The 15,557-nt window shown below is 44.9% G+C and overlaps 1 protein-coding gene and 1 pseudogene across 2 annotated transcripts in view; one reads left to right on the top strand and one right to left on the bottom strand.

Annotated features, from left to right (window-relative positions):
* LOC110507154 (calsyntenin-2) overlaps positions 1-15,557 on the top strand; it is a 445,555-nt gene that overhangs the window by 94,981 nt on the left and 335,017 nt on the right. The gene's annotated exons all lie outside the window — the stretch shown is intronic.
* The window catches only part of LOC149971295 (uncharacterized), an 88,494-nt pseudogene continuing 78,117 nt past the window's right edge, over positions 5,181-15,557 (bottom strand).

Raw genomic sequence — 15,557 nt, 5'->3', positions numbered from 1 at the left:
ACATTTACTTATTACATTTTTTTTCTTGAAGAAAGGTTTGAATTCTTGAATTCAAAATGCTACAGAAAATCTTTCCCAAGTTACTGTTGACGCAAATTCCCCTGTAATTATTGGGGTCTGATGACTCCTCTCTCTCTCTCTCTCTCTCTCTCTCTCTCTCTCTCTCTCTCTCTCTTTCTCCTCTCTCTCTCTCTCTCCCTCTCTCTCTCTCTGTAAGCTGCTGGCTTTTAATGTAATGCAGCTCTGGCTAGGAGTTAATTGTTTGATTGGTTTTAAGCGGGTGGAGTGCTGGGTTGGGTGAGTGAAAGACTGTAGTTGGTTGACAACATGTTCAGGATCCTGGGAATATGAATGACAATCTGCTGTCTAGCTAACTACAGCTCTGTTACACTTTCAATGTTTGGGTATTTCTAGTTAGCTTCTGCTTCTGCCAGGACTTAGCTGGCCTTCACAGAAGACATACGGTGGTGCTGCTTACTGTGACATCACTGTGACATCATTTCAAGTTGTCAACTTTTCTTGGAGAGATAATTGTAAAAGTGCCAGACAATAGTAGGGTCTGATTTGTTTGTCATTGTCCTCCCTTCTTCAGCTAGTGTGATACATATGACAGTGACTGGAAAGCTTCTAAACCTCTGTTGCAGTTTGACCTGCGAGGGATATTTAGGATGGATCCCCTGGGTCCATTACGGCCTTTCTGCCCACTCTCTCTCCCCTTACACACGCACGCACGCACGCACACGCACGCACACACACACACACACACACACACACACACACACACACACACACACACACACACACACACACGTGAGCCCACTAACACACGCACACACAAACACACACACATCCTTTAGAAGGGTGTAGACAAATTGGCAGTGATTATTGTGGTTATTGTGATTGCTGTCATTGTCCCCCTTGATCATCATTATCACCAGTGCATTTCCAGAATCCGTTCAATGCCGATTCTCTGTTGACCCTAACACCATACCAGGCAGGGAGAACGAGACAGAGGCGTCCCAGATACACCAGTCGTTAGCTCTCTCTCCTTCTCTCCTTTTCTCTCCACTCTGTCTCTCCAATCTGTCTATACTCTGCCTTTCCATTCTCTCTCCCCACTCTGTCTCTCCATTCTCTCTCTCCATTCTCTCTCTCCACTCTGTCTCTCCACTTTCTCTCCACTCTGTCTCTCCACTCTCTCTCCACTCTCTCTCCATTCTGTCTCCATGCTGTCTCTCCATTCTTTCTCCACTCTGTCTCTCCATTCTGTCTCTCCATTCTCTCTCCACTCTGTCTCTCCATTCTGTCTCTCCATTCTCCCGCCATTTTGTCTCTCCATTCTCTCTCCCTTCTCTCTCCATTCTGTCTCTCCATTCTCTCTCCATTCTGTCTCTCCATTATCTCTCCATTCTGTCTCTCCATTTTCTCTCTCCACTCTGTCTCTCCACTTTGTCTCTCCTCTCTCTCTCCACTCTGTCTCTCCACTCTCTCTCCACTCTGTCTCTCTACTCTGTCTCTCCATTCTCTCTCCACAATGTCTCTCTACTCTGTCTCTCCATTCTCTCTCCACTCTGTCTCTCTACTCTGTCTCTCCACTCTGTCTCTCCACTCTGTCTCTCCACTCTCTCTCCATTCTCTCTCCATTCTGTCTCTCCATTCTGTCTCTCCATTCTCTCTCCATTCTGTCTCTCCACTCTCTCTCCATTCTGTCTCTCCATTCTCTCTCCATTCTGTCTCTCCATTCTCTCTCCATTCTGTCTCTCCACTCTCTCTCCATTCTCTCTTGATTCTCTCTCCATTCTGTCTCTCCACACTCTCTCCATTCTGTCTCTCCATTCTGTCTCTCCATTCTCTCTCCATTCTCTCTCCATTCTGTCTCTCCACGCTCTCTCCATTCTGTCTCTCCATTCTCTCTCTCCATTCTGTCGCCACTCTCTCTCCATTCTCTCTCCATTCTGTCTCTCTACTCTCTCCATTCTCTCTCCACTCTCTCTCCATTCTCTCCCGATTTCTTTCTCTTATTTCTGTCAATTTTTTTTCCATCCCTTTCTTTCTTTCTTTTTTCTTTCTTTCTTTCTCCCTCTCTCTCTCTCGCTCTCTCTCTTTCCCTTTCCGAGTGCAAGCCATCTAAATCCAAATCTCTCAGTCATTTCGGCTCAAATGGATTTCCTTAGTCCAAATAGAGTGAGGTTGGAACAGGGCTCCCAGCATTTGAGTGTGTATAATATGGCACCAATATTAATTCTCTCTCAAACGGAAAGTGATTCCATTTCAAATATACTCTATTCCCAGCTCACCAGCAGGTTCTTCTGTCATTTCTAGAATAATCTGACACCCTCATCTCTCTCAATATTCTTTAATCTAAATAAATGCTTAAGTATAGCTTGCATTCAGTCTTCTGCCTATTGTTCACATTGGAGAATTTCTGAAATGGATTTTGGGATATTTCTGTCTCACAACCAATCGCAAATCCCTTTGTTGTGGAGATTCAATCCATTTTGATTGGTTTGGAATCCCATCATGGTCCAACCACATCACAACGCTGTAGCAGGTTGACATTCTAATTGGAGAACTTGGACACAATACGCGTGCTATCCAATCTGTGTCTGAGTGTGTGTAAGGTAAGCCTCTGTATCAGACTGTACAGTGACATGTTGTCTCTCTCTGAATCCTGACAGTAAGCCTCTATCATCGCATCACCATGTCAGCCCTTAAGACTCAACCGTTAAAATGAGCCATGTGTGTGTGTGTGTTTGTTAGGATAGGATTATAAGATAGGATGTGTGCGTGTGTGTGTGTGTGTGTGTGTGTGTGTGTGTGTGTGTGTGTGTGTAAGGGGTGGAAGAGTGGGCAGGAGGGCTGTAATGGACCCAGGGGATCTATTCTCACACAGTCCTCCCTAAATAGCGCTCACAGCGCAAAGCTTTATCATTTCCTGGTATCTCACCCATCAATCATCATGTCCTCAAATACAGCAGTCACTCGCTGAAAGAGAGGAAGAGAGAGGGAGTGAGAGAAGGAGAGGGAGACAAATACACAGGGAGACAGAGAGAAAGAACCACGGAGAGAGAGAGCGAGAGAGAGAGAGGACATTTTTAATTAAGATTGTAATCGGCTGACGCTTTTAAAAGCATTGAAACTTTGCCTCATCTCCAGCACTGTTTGATCCCCAGTGGTGGTGGTCTATGTTCCTGCTCAGTGTTCTGTGTGGGTTGACTCTGCATTCCATTTGTCCTTAGAGCTCTGACTCACCGAGGGCATCCATTTTGAAAAGTCCTCTTCAAGTCTCTGGGATGAGGATGTCTGTTATTGGACTGCTATACCATTTGTTTGTTGGTTATTGTTGGTTGTTTACGTCAGAGCTGTCCCACAGTAAAGTAGGTTTGACAGACTGGGACATTACCTTGTCACTGGCACTGTGATTACTGCACTCATGTTGCTGATAGTGATGGGAGGGTAAATGGCTGTATGGTGGATAGCCACCAAAGCGTCTATGTGATATTACTAGTGACGCTTTGGGCTTGCTGTTGTATGGACGATGTGGGTGTGAGGAACTACGTGTGACGTTTCCTTATTCTTCATCCTGAGAGCTAGAATAGCCATGTTGACACCTTGTACCCCATGAGGAACACATCGTTAGCACTCTGACACCTGTGATATAGCTGTCTTCACACCTTTAGTCTTGTCACGTACAGTAGGGAGATAAACGTTGGAATCAACACGATCAGGTCTTCAACCACACCTCAGTGTTAATGATGAGGTGAGAGTTCTACACTGAAGGGAACTTCTCACCAGACCTCTCAACAAAAAAGTTTAGAAATATGACGATTGTGTTGTCCAGAAGCATCAGCATTCATAATTATGATGCTCAAAATTTGCAATAACCATGGAAATAACCTTCAATGCACCTGGTTTCCATTTCAAGTATGATCTCACAATGGAAAATGTTGTATTTCAGTGATAAAGAAAATGTGGAATAGATTCTCAGTTGGGTTTCAAATGCAAAGTAGCCATCCCAAAACAACCGGGTGTTTTTGAGTCAGTCTACATTGTGCGGTCCAGATTATGAACAGACTGTTGTGGAAAATGTACTCGACATGACCCTGTCTTTCAACTGCTCCCGTTCCTCTCCTTTCTCAAAAGCTCATTATTATCGAGATGATTCCTGTTCTCTTTCATCTCTGTGTCTGGCGTGCCATGGCCATGTTGTCTGTCTGTCACTAATTGATACGAGAAAGAGTATTTCATTAGTATCTTCCGTCAGGGAAAATGTTATAAATATTATAATCTACAACTCTTATCTTTTCATAATTTGATATGGAACAAACAGCTGGGAGATTTCAGAGATGAGTAATTGAATTGGTTTTCATCTGTTTAGATATTTGACACCCTATCACAGACGGAAGACAGGGTAGCTGTAATCCCTTTCTAGATGTCAGTATGGCTGGATGATGGGTAGGCTAATCTGTTTCCAGCCTCCATTGTGAACTGACTTGGCGATGGCAGAAAGACAGGTGATATAAAGAAGAGCGTAAAAACGTTGCTCTCGTTTTCTCTTTCTCCTTTCGGTCTACCTTTTTCTCGGGCGACGGCCTTGCCCTGCGGATTAACCTGACATTTCTTCAGGTCTCCTGTTTTTTGCTGCCGATCTCTCTCTCTCTTCCCCGATCTCTCTCTCTTCCCCGATCTCTCTCTCTTCCCCTCTCTCTCTCTCTCTCTCTCTCTCTCTCTCTCTCTCTTCCCTGATCTCTCTCTCTCTTCCCCCCCCCTCTCTCTCTCTCTCTCTCTCTCTCTCTCTCTCTCTTCCCTGATCTCTCTCTCTTCCCCCCTCTCTCTCTCTTCCCCATCTCTCTCTCTCTCTCTCTCTCTCTCTCTCTCTCTCTCTCTCTCTCTCTTGATCAGATTAGATTTTTTTCCGTTTTTGCTTGTTGTGATGTTGGTTTGGTATCATTGCTGTTGCTGTTTGATAAGAGAAGAATGCGGGTGAATGGGACCCTGACATTGCCTGGCAAGGTGTAAGCTGGGAGATACGGTGCTGTGTACAGACATGTGACTTGTTATTTTTTTGTCTGAGGGGAACTGGAGATATTCTGTGGTCTGAGGGGAACTGGAGATGTTCTGTAGTCTGAAGGGAACTGGAGATGTTCTGTGGTCAGAGGGGAACTGGAGATGTTCTGTGGTCAGAGGGGAACTGGAGATGATCTGTAGTCTGAGGGGAACTGGAGATATTCTGTGGTCTGGGGGAACTGGAGATGTTCTGTGGTCAGAGAGGAACTGGAGATGTTCTGTAGTCTGAGGGGAACTGGAGATGTTCTGTGGTCAGAGGGGAACTGGAGATGTTCTGTGGTCTGGGGGGGACTGGAGATGGTCTGTGGTCTGAGGGGAACTGGAGATGTTCTGTGGTCTGAGGGGAACTGGAGATGTTCTGTGGTCTGGGGGGAACTGGAGATGGTCTGTAGTCTGAGGGGAACTGGAGATGTTCTGTGGTCTGGGGGGAACTGGAAATGTTCTGTGGTCAGAGAGGAACTGGAGATGTTCTGTAGTCTGAGGGGAACTGGAGATATTCTGTGGTCTGGGGGAACTGGAGATGTTCTGTGGTCAGAGAGGAACTGGAGATGTTCTGTGGTCAGAGAGGAACTGGAGATGTTCTGTAGTCTGAGGGGAACTGGAGATGTTCTGTGGTCTGGGGGGAACTGGAGATATTCTGTGGTCTGGGGGGAACTGGAGATGGTCTGTGGTCTGAGGGGAACTGGAGATGTTCTGTGGTCTGAGGGGAACTGGAGGTGTTCTGTGGTCTGAGGGGAACTGGAGATGTTCTGTGGTCTGAGGGGAACTGGAGATGTTCTGTGCGATGTGGCCTAGGGTCTGTTTGGAGGATGCTTTAGCATGTCTAGTGTCTAGTATGTATCGTTCTGTGGTCTGAGAGGAGTGGAGGGCTCTTGGGAAGAGAGGGAGAAAGAGTGAAAAGAGAGGGCTGTCGTCAGTGGAGTATAAGGGGGCCGACAGGAGGGAGAAACAGACATACACACAATGACCACTCAGGGGACACTTCAATGTCCCCAAGTCTCCTCTCCTCTTCTACATAATGTTACAAGGTCTCCTCTAGTCGAGTCTAGTGATACCTCCTCTACATAATGTTACAAGGTCTCCTCTAGTCGAGTCTAGTGATACCTCCTCTAAATAATGTTACTCGGTCTCCTCTAGTCTAGGCTACTGATACCACCTCTACATAATGTTACTAGGTCTCCTCTAGTCTAGTCTAGTGATACCTCCTCTATATAATGTTACTCGGTCTCCTCTAGTCTAGTCTAGTGATACCTCCTCTATATAATGTTACGAGGTCTCCTCTAGTCTAGTCTAGTGATACCTCCTCTATATAATGTTATGAGGTCGCCTCTAGTCTAGTCTAGTGATACCTCCTCTACAGAATGTTACTAGGTCTCCTCTAGTCTAGTTATACCTCCTCTACAGAATGTTACTAGATCTCCTCTAGTCTAGTCTACTGAAACCACCTCTACAGAATGTTACTTTGTCTCTAGTTTAGTCTACTGATACCTCCTCTACAGAATGTTACTAGGTCTCTAGAATAGTCTACTGATACCTCCTGTAGTCTAGTCTAGTGATACCTCCTCTACAGAATGTTACTAGGTCTGCTCTAGTCTAGTGATACCTCCTCTATAGAATGTTACTCGGCCTCTTCTAGTCTAGTCTAGTCTAGTGATACCTCCTCTAGTCTAGTCTAGTGATACCTCCTCTAGTCTAGTCTAGTGATACCTCCTCTACAGAATGTTACTAGGTCTCCTCTAGTCTAGTCTAGTGATACCTCCTCTACAGAATGTTTCTAGGTCTCCTCTAGTCTAGTCTAGTGATACCTCCTCTACAGAATGTTACTAGGTCTCCTCTAGTCTTGTCTAGTTATACCTCCTCTACAGAATGTTACTAGCTCTCCTCTAGTCTAGTCTAGTGATACCTCCTCTACAGAATGTTACTAGGTCTCCTCTTGTCTAGTGATATAATACCTTTTCAACTACCTGATTTATACATCCTATGCTTCTATAGAAATTGAGACTGGGGATTGGGATTGGGAGACACAACTGGGATATAGAAATATCAGAGATAGGGAGACACAGAGAGAGAGGAATCTACATACTGAATAAAGGGCGGTTTATACTTGCTCTAATGTCTGTAGACAATGCTGGTCAAAACGACATTAATACTCTGGTAGTAAACTCAGCAAAAAAAAAATCCAAATAATTTCACAGATCTTCATTGTACAGGTCTTAAACACTGTTTCCCATGCTTGTTCAATGAACCATAAACAATTAATGAACATGAATCTGTGAAACGGTTGTTAAGACACTAACAGATTACAGACAGTAGGCAATTAAGGTTACAGTTATGAAAACTTAGGACACTAAAAAGGCCTTTCTACTGACTCTGAAAATCACCAAAAGAAAGATGCCCAGGGTCCCAGCTCATTTGCGTGAACGTGGTTAGGCATGCTGCAAGGAGGCATGATGACTGCAGGTGTGGCCAGGGCAATACATTGCATTGTCCGTACTGTGAAACGCCTAAGACAGTGCTACAGGGAGACAGGACAGACAGCTGATTGTCCTCGCAGTGGCAGACCACGTGTAACAACACCTGCACAGGATCGGTACATCCGGACATCACAACTGCGGGACAGGTACAGGATGGCAACAACAACTGCCCGAGTTACACCAGGAACACACAATCCCTCCATCAGTGCTCAGACTGTCCGCAATAGGCTGAGAGAGGCTGGACTAAGGGCTTGTAGGCCGGTTGTAAGGCAGGTCCTCACCAGATATCACCGACAACAATGTCGCCTATGGGCACAAACCCACCGTCGCTGGACCAGACAGGACTGGCAAAAGTGCTCTTCACTGACGAGTCACGGTTTTGTCTCACCAGGGGTGATGGGCGGATTTGCGTTTATCGTTGAAGGATTGAGCGTTACACCGAGGCCTGTACTCTGGATCAGGATCGATTTGGAGGTGGAGGGTCCGTCATGGTCTGGGTTGGTGTGACACAGCATCATCGGACTGAGCTTGTTGTCATTGCAGGCAATCTCAACGATGTGTGTTACAGGGAAGACATCCTCCTCCCTCATGCAGGCTCATCCTGACATGACCCTACAGCATGACAACGCCACCAGCCATACTGCTAGTTCTGTGCGTGATTTCCTATAAAACAGGAATGTCCATGGCCAGCGAAGAGCCTGGATCTCAATCCCATTGAGAACGTCTGGGACCTGTTGGATCAGAGGGTGAGGGCTAGGGCCGTTCCCCCCAGAAATGTCCGGGAACGTGCAGGTGCCTTGGTGGAAGAGTGGGGTAACATCTCACAGCAAGAACTGGCAAATCTGGTGCAGTCCATGAGGAGGAGATGCACTGCAGTACTTAATGCAGCTGGTGGCCACACCAGATACTGACTTACTTTTGATTTTGAACCCCCCTTTGTTCAGGGACACATTATTACACATTATTCCATTTCTGTCTGTGGAACTTGTTCAGTTGTTGAATCTTGTTATGTTCATACATATATTTACACATGTTAAGTTTGCTGAAAATAAACATGGTTGACAGTGAGAGGACGTTTCTTTTTTTGCCGAGTTTATATCAAATCAAATCAAATGTATTTATATAGCCCTTCGTACATCAGCTGATATCTCAAAGTGCTGTACAGAAACCCAGCCTAAAACCCCAAACTGCAAGCAATGCAGGTGTAGAAGCACGGTGGCTAGGAAAACTCCCTAGAAAGGCCAAAACCTAGGAAGAAACCTAGAGAGGAACCAGGCTATGAGGGGTGGCCAGCCAAGATGTTCAAATGTTCATAAATGACCAGCATGGTCAAATACTAATAATCACAGTAGTTGTCGAGGGTGCAGCATGTCAGCACCTCAGGAGTAAATGTCAGTTGGATTTTTATAGCCGATCATTAAGAGTATCTCTACCGCTACTGCTGTCTCTAGAGAGTTGAAAACAGCAGGTCCGGGACAGGTAGCACGTCCAGTGAACAGGTCAGGGTTCCATAGCCGCAGGCAGAACAGTTGAAACTGGAGCAGCAGCACGGCCAGGTGGACTGGAGACAGCAAGGAGTCATCTTGCCAGGTAGTCCTGAGGCATTGTCCTAGGGCTCAGGTCCTCCGAGAGAGAGAAAGAAAGAGAGAATTAGAGAGAGCATACTTAAATTCGCACAGGACACCGGATAAGACAGGAGAAGTACTCCAGATATAACAAACTGACCCTAGCCCCCCAACACATAAACTACTGCAGCATAAATACTGGAGGCTGAGACAGGAGGAGTCAGGAGACACTGTGGCCCCATCCGATGATACCCCCGGACAGGGCCAAACTATATCTGTAGTCCATCGCTGCAACTGTCGGCTTCTTTGTTGCACAGACATTAAAACATTGTATGTCTCTGCGACTGTCACATCGACCGTTGTCGTGGTTACTGGGCTGCTACAGCAACAATACCATATCCGTCTGTGACAAGACAGTGCAGGAGTTCTAAAATGATCAGATATAATTACCCACTTGTATTCTGTCACACTCACAACCCTAAGCTGTTTTCTGTAAGCTCGCCATCATTACATTGTAAATAATGTTGTTGTGGTGCGTTTATTTTCCTGTAATAATGAATAAAAAATAACTAAAGTTAAGGCATTGTCAGCTATACTGGTCATGATTTGAACTGGCTAGCCAGCTAGCTAGCTAACTAGCTAGCATTAAACCAAAACATTGTTTTGAAAGTTGCTTTTAGTTGCCCGGCTCGCTAGTTTGACATTTACTAAATTCATTTTTAAACGGATGGGTTTATTGGTGTTCAAATAGGGCAAGTATACTATTTGGAGCACCGGGCTGCTGATGTCATGCAGAGGACAACTGTAGAATTTTCATGATGTCACTGTGACAACTGTCTACAGACATGTTGATAGACCAACTGTAAACTAGTCTTAACAGGGTGGCAGAGATGGAGAGGAGAGGCTGGTTTCAGAGTACAGAAAGAGAGAGAACGAGAGGAAGACTTATCTTCAAGTTATGCAAAAGTGACATTTTATTGCGAAATTCAACATAATGCTTTATAGGCTTTCATAAAACCCAAATTATCATAACAATTCTGAGTTGTAATTTTGACAAATGGGGACATTTGTGACAGTGTAGATAAATAAATGAAAACATTGGTTTTCTAGCTGCTCTGTCTAGGGTGGATTAGAAAGGAAAGTTTCATTGGGAACCCGTTTGGATTTTTTCCTGTAGGGGGTATGGTATACGAGAGAAGAAGTTGAGAGTGTTCGTGTGAATTTGTTTATGTGTTTGTGCGGCATTGTGCCTTTCATCTGTCATTGGCTATTTGTCAAGCCTTCATGCACAGTACTTGTTTCCAGCCTTGATAAACCAAAATGATGTACCCACACATTCCCATCCATTGACAGGCTTGGGTTTTCAGGTATATTTCACACTCTGTTCAACCCTTTCTATCTGAATGTGAACAGTAGCCTTCAGAAAGTATTCATACCCCTGTTCTTATTCCACATGTTGTTGTTACAGCCTGAATTCAAAATGGATGAAATTGTTTTTTTCTCACCAACTACACACAATACCCCATAATGACAAAGTTAATTTATTGAAAATGAAATGCATAAATATCTCCTCTTCTGTCCTACTTTGAGCCTTTTTACCTTGGTGGGGGGCTTCCTTGCCATCATGCATTACGGCTTAATAGAAGTGTCACGCATGCTCCCTCTCTGGCCTCTTGGTCACCAGGCTGCTCCTTATGGCGCACACCTGTCACCATTGTTATGCGCACCAGCTCGTCATCAGCCTCACCTGGACTCCATCACCCCCCTATATATGTCACTCCCTTTGGTTCCTTCCCCAGGCATTATTGCTTCCGTTTCAGTTTCCTGTCTGTGCGTTGTTCATGTTTCATTTATTCATTAAATGATTCACTCCCTGAACTTGCTTCCTGACTCCCAGCGCACACGTTACAAAAAGACAACCTCCCACTATTTGTTAATCACACGGTTGGAACAGGGAAATTGCTCTTAAACACTCGACAATGTGAGTGCTAGCTATGTGCTATTTCTGCATGGTCACATGCGGCCATTTTGAATATATCTGTCTCAATGTCCCTCTGGAGAAGATAGCAATCTTATATGGCTTTGTAATAGTTTCCATTTCTGTTGATTAGAGAGTTCCTTAGCTTAATTGCAGATTAATACAATACCTTTATTGTCCGCTTGAGTGGGTGCGTCTTCTTGTTCAGGTCAGCACATAGCTAATTAACATTACAAAACAAGTTGAAAGAATTTACAATCACAGTCTGTATGTCATAGGTGAAGGGTATGAAGTTGTAGGAGACAGTATGACAGGGTTAATGGAAGGCGGGCAACACAAATACACCCAGAAGCCAGTTTAGGGATCACAGTGACTTCAATAAGAGAGGGATGGACAGATGCTCTGTCTCACCGTGTTTATAGTGTGAAGCCTGTTAGCAACCTTTGGCTTATTATTCAGCCAAGTCATCAGTCACAATGTAATTAAAAACCTCTTTCCTCTGGCTTCAGTGTGTGTGTGTGTGTGTGTGTGTGTGTGTGTGTGTGTGTGTGTGTGTGTGTGTGTGTGTGTGATATTTGTTTATTAAAGTTGTTCATCCTTTGTGTGTGTGAAATTTGTTTGTGTGATCTGCCGAGAGACCACTAGACCCAACAGCCATACCTCCATCTTGTGAAATCAGCCTGCTGACTGGCAGGTTTGTGACCTACATGCTGGTTCACCAGAGGTGATTGAGTGGCTCCCACCTGCCAATCAGGTTGAAGAACAGTGCCAGAGTTAGAGGAATCATGTATTCTTCTGTTATATATCACATATTCACTATGACATGATGTACAGTCCGGTCTTGATGAATGCAGCACTGAAATGGAGCTGCGACACAATAATGTATTTGGTTTGGGACTTGTGAGTTTGGACTTTTCTGACATACATTTATCAGGACATGGGTCAACTGTGTGGATATATACACCGGCTGGAAAAAAACATTACGGACACGTGCTCTTTCCATGACATAGACAAGTGACAAGTGAATCCCGGTCAAAGCTATGATCCCTTATTGATGTCACTTGTTAATTAAATCTGTTTCAATCAGTGTAGATGAAGGGGAGGAGACAGGGTAAAGAAGGATTTTTAAGCCTTGAGACAATTGAGACATGATTGTGTATGTATGTCATTCAGAGGTTGAATGGGCAAGGCAAAGTATTTAAGTGCCTTTGAAATTGGGATGGTAGTAGATGCCAGGCTCACCAGTTTGTGTCAGGAACTGCAACGCTGCTGGGATATTCACACTCAACAGTTTCCTGTGTGTATCAAGAATGGTCCCCCAACCATAGGACAACCAGCAAACTTGACACAACTGTGGGATGCATTGGAGTCAAAATGGGCCAGCATTCTTGTGCAACGCTTTCGACACCTTGTAGAGTGGGGGGGGGGGGGGGGGGTTGCAACTCAATATTAGGAAGGTGTCCTTAATGTTTTGTACACTCAGTGTATATCTCAGACTAGTTGGAACTACATCATTATCTGAGTTTAATCCCCACTACATTCTTAGGCCAGAGGGTTATATAAATTAGAATAGATTTGTAATTAGAGGTAGTGTTCACATTAAGCTGTCTGTAAGGTTAGGTGTTCCTCTGCCCCCTGTCCTCATCTCCACTGGCCTGCTGTGGTTTAAATGGCATTATATGTTAATGTGGGTACGCCTCACTGCAAGTCCCAGGAGTCATGGAACAGCATGATTAGGAGAGTAAATAAATACACTAACAGTAGGAAACGACATGGGAAGTTAGTGTGTGTGTGCGCGTGTGTGTGTGTGTGTGTGTGTGTCTAGGTAGACCATGTGTGTGTGCGTGTGTGTGCGTGTGTGTGCATGTGTGTGTGTGTGTGTGTGTGTGTGTGTGTGTGTGTGTGTGTGTGTGTGTGTGTGTGTGTGTGTGTGTGTGTGTGTGTGTGTGTGTGTGTGTGTTTAGGTAGACCATGTGTGTGTGTCACTGCAGTGTGTTTAAGTAGAGTGCATAGGAGTGGTGTTTTCAGTAATCAAACATTTACACAGCCTGCTCTACTATGCTCTACTATACTCTGCTTTACAGTGCTCCACTCTGCTCTATTCTGCTCTGCTCTACTCTGCTCTGCTCTACTCTGCTCAACTCTTCTCTATTATGCTATACTGTACTCTGCTCTACTCTACTCTGCTCTGCTCTACTCTACTGTACTCTAATGTAGTCTGCTCTACTCGACTGTACTCTACTCTGCTCTACTCTGCTCTACTCTGCTCTTCTCTACTTTGCTGTACTCTACTCTGCTCATCTCTTCTCTTTTCTGCTGTACTCTACTCTAATCTACTCTGCTGTACTCTGCTCTTCTCTACTCTAATCTACTCTACTCTGCTCATCTCTTCAATTTTCTGCTGTACTGTACTGTACTTTGCTCTTCTCTACTCTGCTCTACTCTACTCTGCTCTTCTCTTCTCTGCTCTACTCTTCTCTAATCTTCTCTTCTCTAATCTACTCTACTCTACTCTACTCTGCTCTGCTCTACTCTACTCTTCTCTACTCTACTCTACTCTACTCTGCTCTACTCTACTCTACTCTGCTTTACTCTACTCTACTCTACTCTGCTATACTCTGCTCATCTCTTCTCTTTTCTGCTGTACTGTACTCTGCTCTTCTCTTCTCTTCTCTACTCTACTCTACTCTACACTACTCTGCTCTTCTCTGCTCTGCTCTGCTCTGCTCTACTCTGCTCTTCTCTGCTCTGCTCTGCTCTGCTCTACTCTACTCTACTCTACTCTGCTTTACTCTGCTCATCTCTTCTCTTTTCTGTTGTACTGTGCTCTGCTCTTCTCTACTCTTCTCTGCTCTGCTCTACTCTACTCTACTCTGCTCTACTCTGCTCATCTCTTCTCTTTTCTGCTGTACTGTACTCTGCTCTTCTCTACTCTACTCTACTCTGCTCTACTCTGCTCATCTCTTCTCTTTTCTGCTGTACTGTACTCTGCTCTTCTCTACTCTACTCTCCTCTCCTCTACTCTACTCTGCTCTGCTCTGCTCTGCTCTACTCTACTCTACAACTGAAAATCATTAAGCAGACGTTTACTCTTCATGATACTCGGATACCGTCTGTTTGAACAGCTTCACACAGCGCATCTCTGGAGAATAGAAATATGTGTCTGTTTGTACGCGAGTGTGTATAATTGTGTGTGTGTGTGTGTGTTCACGCAAGAGTGTGTACGTCTTTTCATTCATTTAATTCATCTCAGTGTTTCGTACATACGCCTGTGTGTGTGCTGGTGTGTGTTACTTGAAATCAGGAGTCATGCAGAGCTGAGAGCTAATTTGTCATTCTGCAGACAGAGCCAACTCTTTCCTATTCTGTGTGATTCCAGTAGTGTCAACACGTTCACAGCCTGCACTCTATCAAGCCTCACACAGGTTCAAAGTGCAACAGAGTTCAACATGATTTCAACAGAGCCATGCAAGCAGAGAAGCTTTTGGAGCATTGAATATAACTCCATTCCAACTCTTTCAAGCCATAATGAACAGTTTCATAGAACCTGTTAGAAATATAACTGTTTTACACACTGTATTCACACTGTGAACGCTAGCCCTAGGCTAAGGGATATCCTTGCAGCTTTTTTATTATGTGAATGTGCATGGTTCACCATACAATCGTCTCTGAGTTTCTTCTGAATATCAAACAGGCATTAGTCATGTAGTCATGTTCAAGTTATGTGTCCTGTTTGAAAAGGACACCCGGTTGATCCTCCTGCCTTTCATAATGATGCTGATATGATGGCCTGACCCAACGGCCTCATGGGAATTGCAGTACGACAGGGCTTGTGGCCATGTTGATGGCCGGACCCAACGGCCTCATGGGAATTATAGTACGACAGGGCTAGTGGCCATGTTGATGGCCTGACCCAACGGCCTCATGGGAATTATAGTACGACAGGGCTAGTGGCCATGTTGATGGCCTGACCCAACGGCCTCATGGGAATAACAGTACGACAGGGCTAGTGGCCATGTTGATGGCCTGACCCAACGGCCTCTTGGGAATTACAGTACGACAGGGCTAGTGGCCATGTTGATGGCCTGACCCAACGGCCTCATGGGAATTATGGTACGACAGGGCTAGTGGCCATGTTGATGGCCTGACCCAACGGCCTCGTGGGAATTATAGTATGACAGGGGTAGTGGCCATGTTGATGGCCTTGCCTGTGACTCTCTGCATTATTGAGTAGGCTCTGCCTCCTGTCATATATTTATGTACACTATACAGTATTTACTAAAGTATGTGGACACCCTTTGAAATTAGTGGATTCGGCTATTTCAGCCATACCCGTTGCTGACAGGTGTATAAAATCGAGCACACAGACATGCAATCTCAATAGACATAACATTGGCAGTAGAATGGCCTTACTGAAGAGCTCACTGGCTTTCAACGTGGCACCATCATAGGATGCCACCTTTCCAACAAGTC

This window comes from Oncorhynchus mykiss, chromosome 27 (assembly GCF_057628025.1).
Source record: "Oncorhynchus mykiss isolate SJ-2025 chromosome 27, ASM5762802v1, whole genome shotgun sequence".
NCBI classification, from domain to species: Eukaryota; Metazoa; Chordata; class Actinopteri; order Salmoniformes; family Salmonidae; genus Oncorhynchus; species Oncorhynchus mykiss.
Note: the sequence above shows the minus strand (reverse complement) of the source record. Positions and strands in the feature narration are given on the sequence as shown.